The sequence below is a fragment of the Aotus nancymaae genome, unplaced genomic scaffold (assembly GCF_030222135.1).
Source record: "Aotus nancymaae isolate 86718 unplaced genomic scaffold, 86718_ANA_hifiasm-v0.15.2.pri h1tg000040l, whole genome shotgun sequence".
Lineage (NCBI taxonomy): Eukaryota > Metazoa > Chordata > Mammalia > Primates > Aotidae > Aotus > Aotus nancymaae.
The window spans coordinates 23782734-23801435 of record NW_026988454.1 but is presented as its reverse complement, the minus strand read 5'-3'; the positions used below and the strand labels follow the sequence as shown (position 1 = coordinate 23801435).

General features: G+C 42.2%; 1 protein-coding gene across 13 annotated transcripts in view; it reads right to left on the bottom strand.

Annotated features, from left to right (window-relative positions):
• The window catches only part of PLAGL1 (PLAG1 like zinc finger 1), a 67788-nt gene that overhangs the window by 13398 nt on the left and 35688 nt on the right, over positions 1–18702 (bottom strand). For 4 of the 13 annotated variants that reach the window (XM_064360605.1, XM_012474431.3, XM_064360604.1 and 1 more), the window contains one exon: positions 7015–15510. The gene's annotated coding sequence lies outside the window, so the exon portion shown is untranslated. The remainder of the gene's footprint in view (positions 1–7014; positions 15511–18702) is intronic. The other 9 variants (XM_012474432.3, XM_012474439.3, XM_064360609.1 and 6 more) reach the window with 8 other exon arrangements.

Sequence of the window (18702 nt, the reverse complement as noted above, 5' to 3'; positions counted from 1 at the left end):
AAATAGTGTAGTATCTGGTTAAAGATGGCCAATTGCACAGAAGCATGTAGCTTCAGTCTCTCCAGAAATTCTACTAAAACAGTAATAGCGGGATTTTTCTAAAACACAGCCTAATATAAAAGGGAGAAAACAACAAATTGTGGAAGCTGAAAACAGGGAAACAAGCAGTGACCAACTTAGCCATCCTAAGAAAGCTGAAGTGTAAGCCAGCAACAAGAGGCAACAAAACAACCTGACATAGGCTGCAGCATCTACCGCAGGTCTCTGCAACTTGGTATTCTAGGTACTTCTGGAAGTGAGGATGGAAGAAGGTATGAAAACAGCAGGTGGAAGTCTTAGTGAAGCGCCGAGCCCTCCTGACCTCTCCTGGTGCCTGCAGTGGAGCACCTGCCCTTCCTTCCCCTAGCACAAGTGCTCGCTCTGGGGAGTGTATAACAGTGGGGACTATTCTGACACAGGGTGAATGTCCCCTCTCTCGGGGCAGGAGGATGGAGGAGTCTTCCCTGGAAAGCTGACCAGCCCAAGAGAAAAGAGCAAGGTATAAAATTGGAATGGAATAATTATTTCTTTATTTGCAGAGGAATGTCTATACAGAAAATCCCAAAGAATCCACATAGAAGATTAGAAAGCTTGGCAAGGTGTTTGGTTATAAAAATCAAACTACACAATCAGCTGCATTTCTAAATATCTGCAAACAGAAATATAGTTTAAAATACCACGATATTAGCCACAAAATAAAGACAGATAACTAGTGCCAAGCCAAAGGGAAAGAGACTGGAATATAGAAGACTAGAATCATGGACAGGATGTATTCAAAGATATGTTTCCTCGGGAATGAATGGACAGAATTCAATTACATTGCTCTGTAATGATGTATGCATGAAAACAGATAAATAGAAGCGAAAATCATTACTAAAATTCAAGGTGGTAGTTGCCTAGGCAGTGACCATCACTTGCTTGGGAGATTAAGAAAGGTGTCATAGAGAAGTAAAAGTTGAAGCTAGCCTACAAGGTTACAAACATGTAGGGAAGTGGTCAATTTCATGCCAAGGGAATGAATCCAACGACTTGGAAAATAAGTGGTTCAGTAAGACTGGAATACAGGTGCAGATGTGGGCAAAGGAGGAAACAGGCTGGAGAGATGGAGAATTGTGGAGAGTCCATTCTACAAGGGGAAGGTGGGTTTTTTTGTTCATAATTTTTTTTTTTTTTTGAGATGGGGGCTGGAGTGCAGTGGCGCCATCTTGGCTCGCTGCAACCTCTGCCTCCCAGGTTCAAGCGATTCTCCTGCCTCAGCTTCCCAAGTAGCTGGGACTACAGGTGCGTGCCACCACATCCAGCTACTTTTTGTATTTTGAGTAGAGATGGGGTTTCACTGTGTTGGCCAGGATGGTCTCGATCTCTTGACCATATGACCTGCCTGCCTTGGCCTCCCAAAGTGCTGGGAGACACTGTGCCTGTCCAAACATAATTTTTTTTTAGCAGATTGATCTATTTAGTCAAGTTGAGCCACAGACTCCTAAGTTTATGTGGAGGTGAAGTGAGGGGGGCAGGGAGAGAAGAGGTAGAAATAGGTAGAGAATGCCAATCAAATGCTGTGAAGAATGGGAAGAGGCAGTGGGAAAAGCGTCAGCCTGTGAATGTGAGCCTCAGAGGGCCACAGAAAACTGACAAAAGCCACTACCAAGGGGAAAGGACGACCCAGGCACTGACCAGGGAGCTGGGCAATGGGGACCCATTAGAAGCAGTGGGCTTGCCACCAGAGTTCACTTTTTTTTTTTTTTTTTTTTTTTTTTTGAGACAGAGTCTCACTCTGTTGCTCAGGCTGGAGTACAGTGGCACAATCTCGGCTCACTGCAGCCTCTGCCTCTGGGGTTCAGGTGATTCTCCTGCCTCAGCCTCCTGAGTAGCTGGGACTACAGCCATGTGCCACCACACCTGGCTAATTTTTTTGTATTTTTAGTAGAGACGGGGTTTCACCATGTTGGCCAAACTGGTCTTGAACTCCAGACAGGGTTTCACCATGTTGGCCAAACTGGTCTTGAACTCCTGACCTCAGGTAATCTGTCCACCTTGGCCTTCCAAAGTGCTGGGATTACAGGCGTGAGCTACCGCGCCCGGCAGAGTTCACTTTTTGATGGTAACTCTGGCAGGGATGTATAAGACACGCTGGACGGTGGTGGGCTGGGATAATGAGATCATTTAGGCTTCTGCCAGGTCTCAGAAGAGAGAACACAGACCTGCGCATGGAGAGAGGGCAGCTTCCAGTGACACTCTGTAAACAGACTAACTGGATTAGGACTGAGGTTATGGAAAGAGGGAACAGTGGTGGCAGAGAGAGATTTTCTTCCACATCCCAGAAGAAAAACTCAGCAAAAAATAAGAGTTAGGAGTTCATTTTTAGACATGCTGAGCCTATTGGTGCCTAATGGGCACTCGGGCCAGCAAGGAGACTACGACATGGAGTGGCTGAGGCTCTCTTCTGGACTAGGGAAGCGGATGCCTTTCTGAATCGAGCTTAGACAGGTGACTTTATAAGTTACTCTGAGCTTTCCATGGGTGGCCTCATACCCTGTCAGTGACTCACATGATCAACCTTGATCGCCAATGCTTTCCTCCCAGAGTGGTTTGGTAAAGTGGGCTGGCCCTGGGGGCAGGGAGGAATTTGTTTTCTGCAGCTAGACTGAGACTCCCTTAGGCCATCTACTCTGCACTGTAGCCCAGATAGAAGCAAGCTTGTGGGGGCGTGGAATTCTCAGAGCTCCAAAGACAGAAGCAGACTTCTGCCTCGAATCCCCCTAGCTCCTCTTGGGTAAGATGGTGTAGTGACAGGCCTATGGTAATACAAATGAACAAAATGAGAATTAAGTCTGAGTTCAAACACTCAATGTTGCTAAATAACTTCTAGACGGTGATAATACAAACAAGATCCTAATAACTAAAAACAAACAGACCCAAAACAAAAATCTTTTGGTTTCCTCATCTACTAGAAGAAAGTAGGCTTTTTACAGCTGGGAGCTTTTCTTTGCTATATTTGGCAGATTGAAGATATCTAGTCTATTTAGGCAAGGCCAGCCCCAACTGCGTCTACATGGAGATGGAGTGAGGTGGCAGAAGGAGGTAGAGGTAGGTAGAGGATGGCAATGGAACGTTCTCAGCTGAAACAGGAAGAAGTCCAGAGTCGCAATGGAAAAGGCATGAGCCCATGAATGTGAGCCTTGGAGAGCCACAGAAGGCTGAGAGAAGCTCAACTGCCAAGGGGGAAGGGATGGCTGTGACGAGCAGGGAGTTGGGATCTGTCACCACAGAAGTGCTTCCTCTCTCACAGGTCCGGGGCCACTTCCACCACTGGCCTTCCTCATCCATACAGTGCAGAAGCAAGGCGCTGGCACAGCCAGCCCCACCAAAGAGCCAAAGGCCTTCTTCCACATGGATCATCCAGCATGGTACCCACGGGGGAAAGGAGGAAAAGAAATATTGTTGCAGACTCCTGGATCTTTGACACGCCTCCTCTCCTCTCCCCACCATACGCATTGTAGTTTTAAATAGAAATACGAAAAAATAGATGAATGCCTACAAGTAAGCAAAATAGATGTGTGCATTGAGAAAGGCAAGGGTTAAGTCCAGGCCTGGTTCTCAAGCTGAGATGGGACTGCCTTGTTTGAAGAGGACTGTTTATTAACAAAGACTCTCAGTAGCCTGGTGTGGGTGAGGGGTGGAGAGCAAGTCCCGAAATCCAGACAAGAGCCTTTGGTATGAGGGGAGATTTTCTAATTATTACAGCCAGGAGTGGGGACCATTCCTTTATGACAGATGAAAATATATCCCCCTCCTCCCTCCCTAGAAACCCTTGAGTCTCGCCTGTAGACCCTTTTAGTGTCTGCTTCTATAGCTGATGGCGGCAATCTCTTTTCCTGGGACTCTAAGTGTAGGACGTGGAGGAACCAGAACTCTAATTAGCAGCAGGGCCTATTATTGTTCCAATAAGGTTACTATTCAAGGGAAAGAAAAGCCTGTTTCCTTCTCAGGAAGCGTGTGAGGATATAGGCTCACACTAAGGAGAGAAATGTGAAAAGCATATTAGTTACATTGACCATGGGATGCCTGGTTTGTGAGTTAAAATCACCTGAATGACCTTGAAGGATCTGACATCTAGAAGGGATGCTCAAGACTTGGGTGGCCTGTTTGATCCTAACATATCACTACATTAACAGAAAAGGGGCTGGAAGTACAGATAACTACATGGTAGCAGGGTATCCTGACTGTAGAATTATAGATGATCTCATTTTGTATTTTCCTTTTTGAATATCTGCACTTTCTAAAGTTTGATAATGACGACTTAGGCTGAGTCTAGGAGTATACAGGTTGACAAAAGGGAGGAGGCATATTGCAGAGGCAGAGGGGAGATGAGAGAAGAGCTCAGAGTCATGAAGCAGCATGGGGCGTTGTGGAACACATGGTGCAGGCTGGCTGGAGTCAGCATTAAAAATGTTATGTGTATATAACACATATATCATGTATTTATAATAGCAGTTAACAATGACTCCAGCCAAATACAAGAGTGCTCATGTAATCATACTTGTCAAATCTGAGTAAGAGCAATAAAGAAATTATTAACCAAACTCTTACTTTCTCCTATCCATAAATATGACATGATTTTACATTTTGAAAACCAGTAATGGGGCTAGTGCACCTGGCAGGGGACACTGGGTTTGTCCTATAGGGAACTGGGAGCCAGTGAAAGTGAGGATGTCCCATCTACAGATGAATTACAGAGAGGAAAAAGGTACCTATCACTTATCCCTCCCCCATGGGTAAGTCAGTTACCTGGAGAGAACAGCAGGTTGAAAGGTACTGTTCTGAAATGCTAACTGGTTCTTTCTACACGAGATGAACCCAAGACCAAATCGCATTACCCTAGACACACATGCGATGGGCGGTTTTAAAGTAGCGTGCAGTATTTTTTTTTCAAGCTTGATGTAGAAATAACCAGAACTGACAGTAAACTGTGTACATGCACGGTTATGTGAGAAAAGTGAAGCTGCTGCACCTGTTCCAAAGCTCACTTCGCTTCCCCCAGAAGCATGCCCGCCTGCCTCTCAGGTCACAGGCCGTATCTTATTACCCAATTGTTGTGCAAAGCTTGAGAATTTTCTCTTTGCCTTTCCATGTCATGTCCAACAAATTGAAAGGATGCAAAGCAAATTGTTCATCCAGAAATACTTAATTTGAAAAATAAAAATATTTATCACTGGGCCTTTAAGATTATCCTGCTTTTTGATTTTTTTTCTTTTTCAACTGATTAACATTTCGTCGGGTTTCCCCTTCAAAAGAAAATGGCACTGAAGAGACAAGGCAAGTTTTCCAAGCGACAACACTGGCTTTTCTGAAAGGGGAAAGGAATGTTAAGGAAATGGGAGAGAAGGCTTAAAAAAAGTGGAACACTAGCAAGCAGGGCCTCTTCTCCTTTTCACCTTAAGTCTTTTTTCTTTCCCATTCACAGCTTTGGGTCCTTTGTTTGTTTAACAAACCATTACAATCATAGCCAGTTCAATGGGAGGAATGTGAACCCTCTAAGTAGCTGTCCTTACAATCCACATGTGTGGTCCATCCCCCAGCCCATCCGCAGGCGGCTTTCAAGTGCTGCTCGGAGCTCCCCGTCGCCCTGGAGGCCAGCACCTTGCTCACAATAAGCCTCAATTTCCCACCACTGCTGCCTGCTCGCGGCTCCTCCCCAGCAGCCGACAGCAATGTCTCAAGTGGCTCTTGCTCCCCTGCTTGCCTTGCAATCATCCTGTCCACCAGGCTTGGGCTTGCCCCTTTCAGCTCTTGAGACAGACAAGACCTGCTGTGTTCGCCACCCCCCACCTGTTCACAGCCCACTGAATACAGAGCAGACACATTCCAGGATCTTCCTGGCTAGCACTCCCGGTCTTCTAACGTCAAGCACATTGTAAACAGAAGATACAGGAAGGACTACCCTCCCCACCACCCCAGCTCCCAGCCCTAATTAGAACTGCTAGTGCCTCTCCCAGGTCCTAGTGGATATGTTGGCCCTGTTGGGATGAATTTCAATTTCTTGGTCAATAATCAAAATATTTAGTGACAATATTGTACTTCAGTAGGAGTTGGAATCCTATTTACAAACTATTTCAGTTGAACTCATAAAGCTCTCTCATGCTATTCTAATAATTTCCCTCTCACAGCCCTGAGAGATAGTTAGAAAGGCATCATTGTCTCCATCTGACAAATGATGAAACTGAGGCTCAGAGGATTTAAGTTTACTGCCCATAAGCATGGACTAATGAGATACTGCAAGTAACACACTGTCCTAAGCAAAACGCCTAGCACAGAGTGCCCCAAAAGCATTAGCTTCCCTTAATATCATTATTGGTGATGATAATCATGATGAACAGAGGTTGGTCCCAAGTGTTCTGAACTAAGCCAGATGCTCTTTCAACTTACACTTTGCCATCCCTCCTAGTCACACTGTCTGTGTAAGTAGCGAAGTTCAGTAACAGCTTTTACAACATTGTTTTCAAATAAAGCCTCAGAAAGTATGGCTGGAATGCCTCTTGGGGCTGGGATGTGATCAGCATCTTTCCCAGGCGTGTCTTTCAGTGGACATCTGCCACAAAGAGAAGACAACCTCTTACACATCTTACGCACACAAATTACGAGTGTTGGCAGGGGCAACTTTCTTGTTTTTGAACTGATGGGGTTGCCTGCAAAAATTCCATAGATCTACATGTATTACTAGGCCGTGGCTGTGGGTCAGCAGAGGACATGCAACATTGCTACCTGCGTCATCAAATTCCCCGAAACGCGCAGTGCACTGAGCTTTAAAAGAACCCCTGTCCTCCAGTATTTTGCAGATTATGGGGGAAATGTGTTTGTTTTCCACTAGAACCTTTTTGAGTACCCTGAACCTCCAGCATGTTCTTGCCCATGATGTGTTTCCAAGCAATTGTTAATAAACATGCTCGACTAGAAATAATCTTAAAACGTGCGCACCTACTGAGTGACAGGAAACAGCAGCAGTGAGGCAGGTACCGAGTCCTCCCAGAAGTTTGTCTGAAGATTCAAACCTGTGAGAAGAGACCTTGCACATCGTCAGTGAATGAAGCTAGGAAAACATTCCCTCATTGTGCTATCCCCTGAGCTTCACGTCTAGAGCACACACACAGCTGGTGATGTCCAGAGGAGATTTTCTAGTGTTTTTTTTCATGCATTTTAATAGATGATCTTTAAGTACTCATATCCTTTGTCCTACTTGCACTGGATTAAGAAAAACTCTCAACTTCTCCCCTGCTTTCTGCAAGTGGTAAAAAAGAACACATGAAATTGCTTACATAAAATATTCAAAACAGCACTCAGAGGAAATGATATTTTTTTAAACCAACAGTATTAAAATACCATAAAACAGGTATGCAAATCTATGCAATAACAGAACCTAAAACAAATTCTGAATTGAAAGAAAGTCCGCAAATAACCAGTTGGCACTCAACAAAGGGGCTTCATATAAACATATAGATTTAGCAAATATGCAGTCCAAGATAGTTGAAGTCTCCAAGTTGAATATTGAGTTAAATACTTACTAAACCTGGCTATGCATTAGAATTAGCACAGAAGCCTTTTAAAAATACAGATTCCCGGGGAGACACTGGGCAAATCAGTGCAGACTAAAACAGCATCACTGGGACCTGAAGAATTTGTTTTTACCAGGTCTTTAGAAACCAAGTCTATAGCCAGCTTTGTGCCACTGAACCCTGGTGAGCAATTGGAAACCAGCATTTCCATTCACCAAGTAATTATCAAACTTGGCTTCTTCCTACCAAGACTATCCTAACCAACCCTCTTACAGGGAAAGCTTTTCAGGATTTTCTTAACTAGTAAATAGGTAAATCTGTTATGGAACAAAGTCAGTTAATATCTCACTTAAGTTATTTATTCACTTGCCTGTTTTCTTCTGTTAATTTGATCAAAGGGGTTATGCCCATTTATTTTGTATGAGAACATCCTTTTAAGTTAAAATTGGAAAAATCAAGGCCATTTTTGGACAACTTATGTCTTAAAAATAATGCATCACAATACAGGAAAAAACTGGAGGTGAGCACGTTGTCTGAGTCATTCAGAGAATTTGTTTCCAACATATTCCTTGTTTTGCTTGTATAAACACTTTACAAATCACCTTCACGGTCCATCTCTTTTCTCAAAATGTTCAACATTTATTGTGGTGGTTTAATTGGGTGGTCTCCAAAGGCTTCTATAATTTTTTTTTTTTTCAAAGAGCTTTAAACTTTAAAGCAAAAGAGTAAAATTCTTCCGGATGATTCTTCCTTTGGGCCTACCCATCTCACAAATGGACAATACCAACTTATGTATTCAGAGAGGCAGGCTTCTTCTGCTTCCCAGGAAAGGGTGCACGTAACGCGAGGTACGCAAACCAGGCAGTGCAGTAGCTTAGCTTCATTGTCAAAATATTCAAATTATCACAAAAAGAAAGCGATTCCTTTCTGAATTCAACAATACTCCTTGGCCTCCGAGGGCTCACACAGGAGCTTATTCTTAAGCTGTTCAATGTAAGCAGCACTCGTGAAAGAGGAGAACTCTGGCAGGGAGGAGATCAAGTCCTTCAGCTTTTCCCACCTGCCATCTCTGCGCCAGTCTAATGCTTAAATAGTTAACAATGCAACAGAGAGCCCAAGGCAGGCCAGGGCTGGGGGAAAACTGTGTGCAGTATATGACGATTTAATAAAGCAGAGAAGGGACAGGAAAAATAACACATCTCAGTTTGACAGGATGACTTGCAGACTGCTTTTCAGGTCAGAATTTAGATTTCTAAAGCAGAGGAAAAATAGGTTTTCATACGTCAATTATTCTTTTTTAAGTATGTGGTTAAAAATGACCCCATAAAATTAAACATTCCTAATGTTAAATGTTTCCGAGTTCCAGAATAACAAAAAGAATCACATTTTTCTAGGGGGTGAAGACTGGCAGATGGTAAACAGATTAGTTAATTGTTTTAAATAAAAGGGGAAATATTTTTTGGAAAGTTTGTTTATTCGTTAATAACAAACACCAAAGTTCATGAATCTAGAGTGTATGAGTTCCAGGATGGGTTTTCGCCGTCACAATATGTTTTTCTAGGCATTTGCTTCTGAGAACAGCATTTAAGAACACGTCTTTTTCTCTCTTAATGAACTGGTTTAGCTGCCCGCTGGGCATTCACTGAAACCCACATTGAACAAAGGGATTTCCTTCCAGTTTCAGCTCATTCATGTCTAGCTACTCCTGGTTTTACTTAAGCAAATTCTCCAAACTGACTTTTTTATTTCTAATGATTTGAGTGAGAAAGAACTGGGCAACCCTCAAACACTGGGAAGTCTGCCCTGGTTTTCAGTGAAAGAATCCTCTAGATTGAAGATGTACAAGGTTTATTTTTGAAAAGCCTCTCGAATACATTTTATTTTCCAGATGGAAAGGAGACCACTCGATTTGGTAGATTACAAACAACTAAATCTTATTTCAGTGAGATGGATCATGGTGAACAATGAGATTATATCTTTGCAATGAAGACTCCAAGTGGGATATTCAGATTCACCTCCAGACAATGATGTCATTTTAAAGGTGACACAGGAGGACGTAGTATTAAGGGGTGACTCGAAGTTGGAATAGATTTGTGGGCCTGGCAGGTCTTGTACCTTCTCACATTACACATGATCTCCCTGGGGGAACCCATGCACAATCCAAGGTTATAGTAACTACTCCTTGAAGTCAGAAGCCTCCCAAATCTCTATCTTCAATCCTGAACTTTCTTTCAAATTCCAGATGAATACATCTACCTCCCTCCTGCAACTCTTGGGATAACCTTGCAGTGCCCCTTGGCTTCAAACTTTAACCCCACACTTGCTCCTTCTCCGGCACTGCCTGTTTAGCTAATGGCACCACTATAAAATAGCCATCAGGTCTCTCAGATGCTCACCAGGTGATGGCTAGTGTTTTAAGCACTTTACTTCTTACCCTCAACAACCACGAGTAGGTAGCATTAACCCTATTTGAGTTATGGGGAAACTAAGGCTTAGAAGTTATGCTGATTTGCCCATGACCCTAAAACCAGCAAGCAGTTGAGCTGGGCCGTGAACCCAGGGTGCGTGTCAAAAGTCAACCTCTTCCCATGTCACTTCTTAGCCTCTCCAAACTTAGAAGCTCTGGGTTCTAGATTGTTCTCAAAGATTAAGCTTTACAATCTATTGTCTCTCAAATCCGTTTCCTTCTCTAAATTCCCACAGCCACGTGCTGTTTGGGTGCTGTTTGCCTTTATTGGGGCCTCCACATCAGCCTAGCACAACAACTCTGCAATTTTACTTAGTTTGAAATCCCAGTGATTTTCCTTTCTAGCTCATTTAAAACAGGTAGCAGGCTTTGTAATCCCTTGTATTTTCATCCAGCTGAAGACAGAAGCATCCTGAAGAAGTCTGTCTTTGTTAACAATATCTAAACCCAGAGAGGAAGTTCTGCTGGACTTCTGGGAGAGAAGAAGGAGAGGGAGAGGCGAAGCTGCAAAAATGACATTGTCCTTTCCATTCCCCCATGGCCAACCACCTCCCATCCCAGGATCTGATAAGGAGATATGTCAGCCCCCAGAAAGAGAGGCCCCTGTGGGGCTCTGTTCCCCTGTGGCAATGAGTAGAATCCTTGAGAAGACAGCTGAGTGATGAGTGTGCCTCCGGAGGCCAGACGAGAGGCCCGACGAGAGGCCTGAGGTTCCCAGCCTTCACTGGCGGCCCTGAGACAGATAGTTACAAGGATTCAATAAATCACTACTTTGATAAACCGAAGGTCAGAGGTGGTCATGAGATGAGGGTCCTCATCTTCCAGAGGCCGTGAAAACCTCCACGTTCCAGGACACACTCCATGGGGGAAGGGGAAGCACGTAAAACTTACTGACATGGAATTTTCCACTAGGTTGGCAGGAGGGGGACTGGAGTCCATTTTCATTACTGGGCATGAAAACGGTAAAGCCTCTTGCATACTTGACGATGTGAGGTGAAATGCAAACTTGTGGGGCGCCTCGATAAAGTGCAGAATCTTGGAACAGTGCATATCTGCGCTATAGAGTAGCTACAACCGTTCGAACTGGAGCCGATCTAGTTTTCAAAGAAGGCCGCAGCTCGGTTAGAGAGGAGCAAGGCTCCGCATAGGCCCTGGTAGCCTAGGGCGGAGAGGCGCGGTGGCAGGGAAGGCAGCAGGGCTATGCTTTAAAACCCTGAGGCAGATAGAGAAGGAAGGAAGGAAACAAGGGCAGATGTTAGAGTATACTCACAGGATTAACTCCTCTGATTCCTATGCAAATACCTAGAAAGGGAGAGACACACAAAGTTATCTTTAAGGTCTTTATCTTGAGCTCTGAATTGCTAAAACAAACAAAAACACCAAAGTGGGGGGTGGGGACGGAAGTCTACTTGGAAGAGGAAAGAGAGCAGCTGGTGCTGCTGGAATCCTGAGACCCAGGACACCTCTCTTTCCCAAGCCTGGACATGCCTCCCAGTGTAGCATGTTGGCACGGAGCAGGACTGCTGATTTCCATAAGATGGAAATGATTGCGTGCTAGAAACTGAGGTGCTTTAGGGGAGGGAAGATTCCTAACCCAGAAGAAAGGATATAAATCCTGAATGTGTCAAATTTGTTGACTGCAAGATGTTGCAGTAATGGTCGGTACTTGCAGCACAAAATGGGCACGTCTAATGGGTCTGGGCTTTGAAGTCAGTCACGTTATCCAAACAAATTCCACTTCAGTTCTGTGGCTGAATGTCTGAGATCTTCAGAAGAAGCTTGTAAAGACCCTGGTGGAAACTGAAGAGGATTTGAGATATGCGAAATATGTGCTGGCCATTATGCAGAGACTAGAATTTTTAGTCCCGAGAGCTCTGACTGGGAGAACCTCACATTCCTAAGACTCAGCAACCAAGGGACCCCCATTTTCCTGCCAAGTAGGCACACTATTAAATCTGAGGGGCATGTCTAGAGGGAAGATGCTCTGGGAAAGGAGTTGCCAGTGGAGCAAGTGCCCTGTGGCAGAGGCAGAGATTGCCAAGATGGTCTCCTAGGGGTTGAGGCACAAAGCCCCCTCTATCTACTTTAGTTATGAGGAGGTGTGAACGCTGTGTTACACTGTACCCAGGAAGAGAACTCACAAAGCAAGGAACATGGAAGCTAGGGTGTGTTGTGCAAGCAAGCAGAGGTTGCTTGCTTTACCAAAAGTGGGGCCGCTCTGGTCTCACAAGGGTCTAGCCTCAGTTGGCACATGCTTCCCTTTGAGACCCAGAAGGGAAGACAAAAAGAGACAGTTAGTGAACACCAGATTGGCGCAGCCCCAACCCCACTACCTAACATGGCCAACTACCTACAGGAGGCTACTTTCTAATCTGTGTTGCCCAGAGCTTGGCAGGGATGGGGGGTTGCATGGGAAGGAATGCTAGACTACGGAGAACCAGTCCACTCTATTGGCCCAAACTCAGTTTTCATGTGGCTTCCTTTAAACGCACCACCAGCTTGGTGAGTCAATCAGGTCAATGTAGAGAGAGATTTCCACATGCTAGAGGCAGATCCATATTGGTTCCCCAGTCTCTCTGTTTTCGGACTGCTCCCCTTCATTCTAATGACAATGCTGCTGTCACAGTGATTCTTCTAACATGCAAATATGTTCCTGTCACTTGCCTGTTTGGAATTCTTCAAAGGTCCCATTAGGTTTCTGTCGACTGCAACGAAAAGTCCTGTCTAATCAGAACCACTGATTACGTTTTTAATCAGGAGAGCAGTATGTTCAGGCTTGTGTTATAGAAAGAGAAGTCAGAGAGCAGACATACCGATTATCCTCCTGGATTTATCAGTTGTATACATTGATGGCCAAACAGTAACTCACATAGCAAAACAAACGAAAAACCCAACTGTACACACACGCACACACAAATAAATGCAATAACTGAACTCTGAAGTTCAGTATAAAACTGTTCACAGAGCATTCTAAATCTTCCCTGACTCAGAACTACATCCTCATGCACTTTGATTTGAATATGTGGGGCAAATGAGAACCATTTTAGGGAAACGACGTCAGATGACTATGATCTTAACGTGGTTCCAATTTCCGTGGTGATTGTGTGTTTTATGAATCACCTCTAATTCCTACTGCTGGAACAAAAGGCGAAAATTACCTTGGTAAACGCCACATCGTGGATCAATTAAGTTATTCCCCAAATAAAGTATTCTTTGTTATAGTATAAGCATGCATAACTTCTAGCATTATTTTAAACACTGATAGAGAAATGTGCTTTCTTTTCTAATATTTAACACTCCTATGTTATGATCCCCGACTCCCTTCGCCCCCACACTGCTTTCATTTTAACTTTCTGTTTTGTTCATGGAGGGAAGTAAGGACATTTTAATGATACTCCCAGATAATACATTTTCTTACCTAAAAGTGGTACAATAATGGGTTTTACTCTACCTTAGTCCACTATGCAGCATGCATGCTCTACTTAATACAAGGTTTTGTTCCTACAGTTAATTAAAAAACCAACCAGCTGAAAGTATTTTTTAGATCCAACCTAAGAAAGACAGTGTGGTCTAGTGTACAGGGGACTGGCTTTGGTGTCGGATGGGTCTAAGTTTGAATGCTGGCTCTGCTACTTGGAAGGTGTGTAACCTTAGGTAAGCTGCATAACTTCTCTAAGTAAGCCTCAGTCTCCTGCACCATAAAATGGGATATCTATCTATCTTGCAGAGCTGATCTACGATTATGCATAACACATGTACCTATAGAGGAGCAATGACTGGTACTGAGTCCAAAGCGCATGTACGAAGTAGATGTAGCCTATGAATAAGAAGTGTTAGGGCCGATTTCACACAACAGGTAAGCTCACACTTAGGAAACATGAGTAACTGTTTTCTGGAATAATATATATAACAGAAAGTCATAGTATAAATCATGGATTCACTTCATCATGACACAATTCTGTCTCCTAGCTTGTGTTTATAAAATAAATTTCTATTACCTCTGTACTTTAACATTTTCTCACACATTTGAGAAATTCCTAGATTCTTAAGCAGTGTCATCCTATTTGCTGGGCTTTTAATGGCAATATTGTGTTTAACTAGAGAAAACAGTTACAAATGGGCCTGGCATGAACTAGTCCTACAGGTGCCATAAAGTTACCCAAATGGTATAATGAAGTGCTTAGGGTATTTGGGGATTTTGCTGCATTTTTCCTTCTGAATGTGTTGACGGGGTAGTGGACTAGTTTTAATTAGAATCTTTTGGAGAACAGGAATCCAAGCACATAACCTAATATTCTCCTAGTTAGCCTTCCACCCAAGGCAGCTGTGAACAGTCGTCCTAGAAGTCAGCCTCAATATAAAGAATAGAGCGGAAAGTGTTTTATCTAGTGAGAGGTTTGTTTTGGTGGGGGGGAGTCAAAAGTAAAATGGGTTATAAGAAAACTTATGAAGACAACTGGAATTTTTTAAAAAAATACAGCACTACTACCGTCAAGGGCATTTTGCAAAAAAACATCTGGAGAGAGGCCAAGAGTTATGGTTAAGCAACAGCACTGCAGCTGCAAAACAAGCGAGGGTTGCTGTAGGGTGACACGGCCTTGAACCCAGAACTAATGTATGTGGCGGGGAAAAACAACAAAAAATGTTAGATATGAAATTTAAAGCTGGAATTTGGAATCGTTATCTTGAAAGAGGCAGTTAAAACAAACCCTAATCTTTACATGAGTGGTGGAAAATAAGAAATAAAAACTTCTGATATATAATGGGGACTCTGCCAACCATGCATTCCCTCAAATAAACGCTGGATCGAGCGACATAACCTATTTCACAACTCTAGAAAATCTGGCAAGCTGAGAATCATCTTACATTAGGATTTGAGGAGAGTGGTTTAAAGACTTTGAATTGTAACATATGTTACCTTCTGGATATTTGATTCTAAATGAAGGACACTGCCTCACTTTTTTCCAAGTATTCTTTTAAGATAAAACCATTTAAAAACATATTTTTAAAATAGAGATCACAAAGTTTCTAGTGAGCAAGCCATGACAACTAAAAATCAACTGTACAATACCTGTGATTTCTAATTTAAGACAAATAAATAGCCATGATCGTTCTTAGTGTGTCCTCTTGATTTTTTTTAGAGTGAAAAACAGGCTTTCATTAAGTCCACAACTTAATCCCCCAACCTTATTTTTCCCTCAAGGCCTGAAGTTCCTCAAATGTAAATTCTCAAAGTCTTTTCTGGGACATAAGCCTCTCTACTGTGGAGGAGGCGGAGGCTCTGGTATGTGCTGTAATGCAAGGAGAGAATGAGAATACAGAGCCATGACTGACTGTGGGAGCGCTGGGAGCGGGATCTGGAGGGGTCGGCATAAGACATATTTACCTAAGTGAGGTACAGATGAGTTTCAGATGTGACACGAGGCAGAAGCCACATCAGACGTGAGGGCAATCCTAGAGAAAAAAAAAATCAAAAGGTTTTTTTTTTTTAAAAAAAAAAAAAAAGCATCAAGAAAAACCACATTGGTACTGTGTATACTGACATTTACCTATACAGAATTTGAGTTCAAGGATACCAGGGGTCAAAAATCTCTCGCCATCAATATGCTGTGATATAATGCCATATCCCAGCATTCCAGAGGCACGCATTTAAGTCCTTAAGGGATTTTTAGTTTTAGAGAGGCTACACAGTGATGTGGTTAAGACCACAGTATGGTGCCAGACAGCTTAGATTCCCATCTTGGTGCCACCTGGAGCCACTTAGAGACCTCATGCAATTGGTTTTCTCTCTCTACCTCAGCTTCCTCTCCTGTAAAATGGAGATCATGATTACACCCACAGCACATGACCCTTTTGAGAATTAAAGAAACTAATTTGAGATAAATACTTGACACTGTCTGGTAAGCAGGGAGTATTTGCGTATTTGTAATTATTTTTCAGAGACCCCATAAGTAAAAATACCTCACAGCCTCAAGCAGAAATTATAAGATAATCATGGCTGGGCACAGTGGCTCACGCCTGTAATCCCAGCAATTTGAGAGCCCAAGGCAGGAGGTTTGTTTGAGGGCAGCAGTTTGAGACCAGTCTGGGGAACATAACAGGACTCAGTCTCTAAAAAAAAAAAAAATTAAGATAATCAGAACTTTTTAAAGCATATCAACTAAGAAGAACACTATTCCTTTGGGTAAAGGAGACAAGAACCTGAGCAGGGATGAGAGTAAAGAGGGGGAGGAAAGAAAAGGCCACTAAAAGGCAAAAGATGAAAAAAAAAATTTTTTTAAACCCACTTTGGCTTAACTTCAATTTTTTTTTTTTTTGAAGTCAAGACCACTGCTATCAGCAGAGGCCTGGAGAAAAGAATTTGCTGTGCAGACCCAATCATTCACCTTGAGATAAGGAAAAGGACAGAAACTGGACAGCAAGTGACAAGAGGGCAGCAGTGAAATGTTTACAGACTGAAAAGAGATGGAAATATAGCTTTCAGTGAAAATAATGAAGACAGGAAATAGATCAATAACTTAAACCCATCAACCCTCACCTCCACAGATATAAATTCATTACTGATTAGCGGTCCAAACCAATTGGATGAATAATTGAGCACCACCCCTAAGTAACCCCCTTCTCTGAGTAGCCCACATTGATGCCTTGACCAAAAAGGCCGCTGGTGTGTGTTTTTTTAAATAACAAAACCATATCAATTTGAATCTTACTAATGCAAAAGGCATAAACTTTTAGGTATGAGCTGAGTTGGAGTTTTTCCTCTTGAATTGAGGTTCTTCCTTGCAGAAAAATGTCTCACTAGAGGAGACAATATGTAATGTTGCAAAGTAAACATTTAAACTACTGAAAACATACTAAGTATTTTAACAGCCTCATTAATATACAGATGATTAATTACAAATGATTGTCTCTAATTATTACAGATGATTTTTATAATACTCATATCTGATTTTATACAACTGATACATTATTTAATTTTAAATAATTCTATATTTCAGAATAGCTTTCTATTCTAGCAGTTAAATCTAGTGGGTAAGGAGGATGTCTCATTTTCAATGGCTAGATAAACGTTTATTAAAGCTGCTTTATTTAGTCAGTCTGGGTGCATGGGAAACCGTCTAAGAGGGAAGTATCTGGTGTTTCTACTAGGAAGTTTGCTAACGTAGATTAATACACATGCAAACACAGCGACATAACATATGTCCATCCCCAAACCTATTTTGAGGGTTTGACTCTTAAGTTACTTGAAGTTATTCTTCCTGGATATTACAGCAGACTGCAGTCTGAGGAAAAAGGCTCTTTTCTGGAGAATCACATAGTTGAAATTATCTGATTCCACAAGCATAGCAAGAACACAGTTTTTAACTGAGTTACTTCCCTGGCCTGTCTGTAGTTCTTTTTTATTAATGTAGACAAAGATATGCCTCACCGCTGAAAGCTGAAACATCAAATGGAAAAGTGCAGTTTGATTTCCTACGTTTCCCTCCACCCTCTGCCTCTCCCTACCTTGGTGTTATGTCACACAAAATTACTTCCAGAAACTGGGAGGACTGAGCAGCCAAGTTATGAAACCTAAGTGCTATGCTTAATGCTTTGTTTTATCTTCAAGTTAATACTTATGAGGGTGAGAGTCTACTAATGATCAAAGTCATGGTAATTTTCCTGTTTCATAAGAAATCTAAAATCTCAGCAGAATCACAACCCGCTGAATCTACCTTATTTGTACAACCCATACAAACGCCCCTTCCTCCACGAGATTCCTCCCGCAATTCACACGTGTAAACCTCTATTTTAAACTTTACCTCTACCACTCATCAAAACAGAAGTGCAAATAGGGTTCTTTAAAAATAATCTTGGTAGTGAAAATAAAACAAAAAAAACACGGAGAGTAAAATATTAGCCCGTTCATGTACTTGTCTGCTTACTTACTCCCTCTTACAACACTTTCTAAAAATTTCCATTACGATTTTGATAAGTTATTTTCTCAAAAAATATTGACAACAATTTCTCACTTCAAGTTCTGGCTTTTAAAAGAGGGTATAAGTTGAGAATAGCTAAGAAACTGGGTTTGTCCTAGGGGTCTGTGAAATCAGACTAGTCAGTGCTTTAGAATCAAAATTTCCCTTAGACTTTTCACTAAGAAGCAAAGCTGTGTGTTTGCTTTCTCTGATAAGGAATTCAAAACATGCAATGGTAATAAATCTGGTTAAAGAAATTGTCAAGGGAGGTTCTGAGTTTTGTTATTATTTAACATTACATCACAGAATTAAATCATGTAAAATGGCAGCTTTATCCATCTTATCCATCTCAATCACTAAATTCGGTCAAGTAAAAGTCTACAAATTCTAAATGAAAAGCTTTTTCATCTTCTTAATGGAAATATCTAAACATTACGCTGAGGTTTATTTTTAGGAAAGAATAACAGAGACGAGAGCTTGGATCTGAAAAGGAAAATGCCACACACTGGTGATGCTTCCTTCTAGAAGCCCTGGACTGCCTGACAAACTTGCTAAAGCAAAAAAGTGCATAATAGTTCTCCATAGAGGAAGAATTTTTAAAAGCAATAGCAACAATCAGGTAACAACAGACCAATCAGATTCTCCCAAAATTTAGTATTTGCAGCTGAAACTGGGATAAGTAATTACT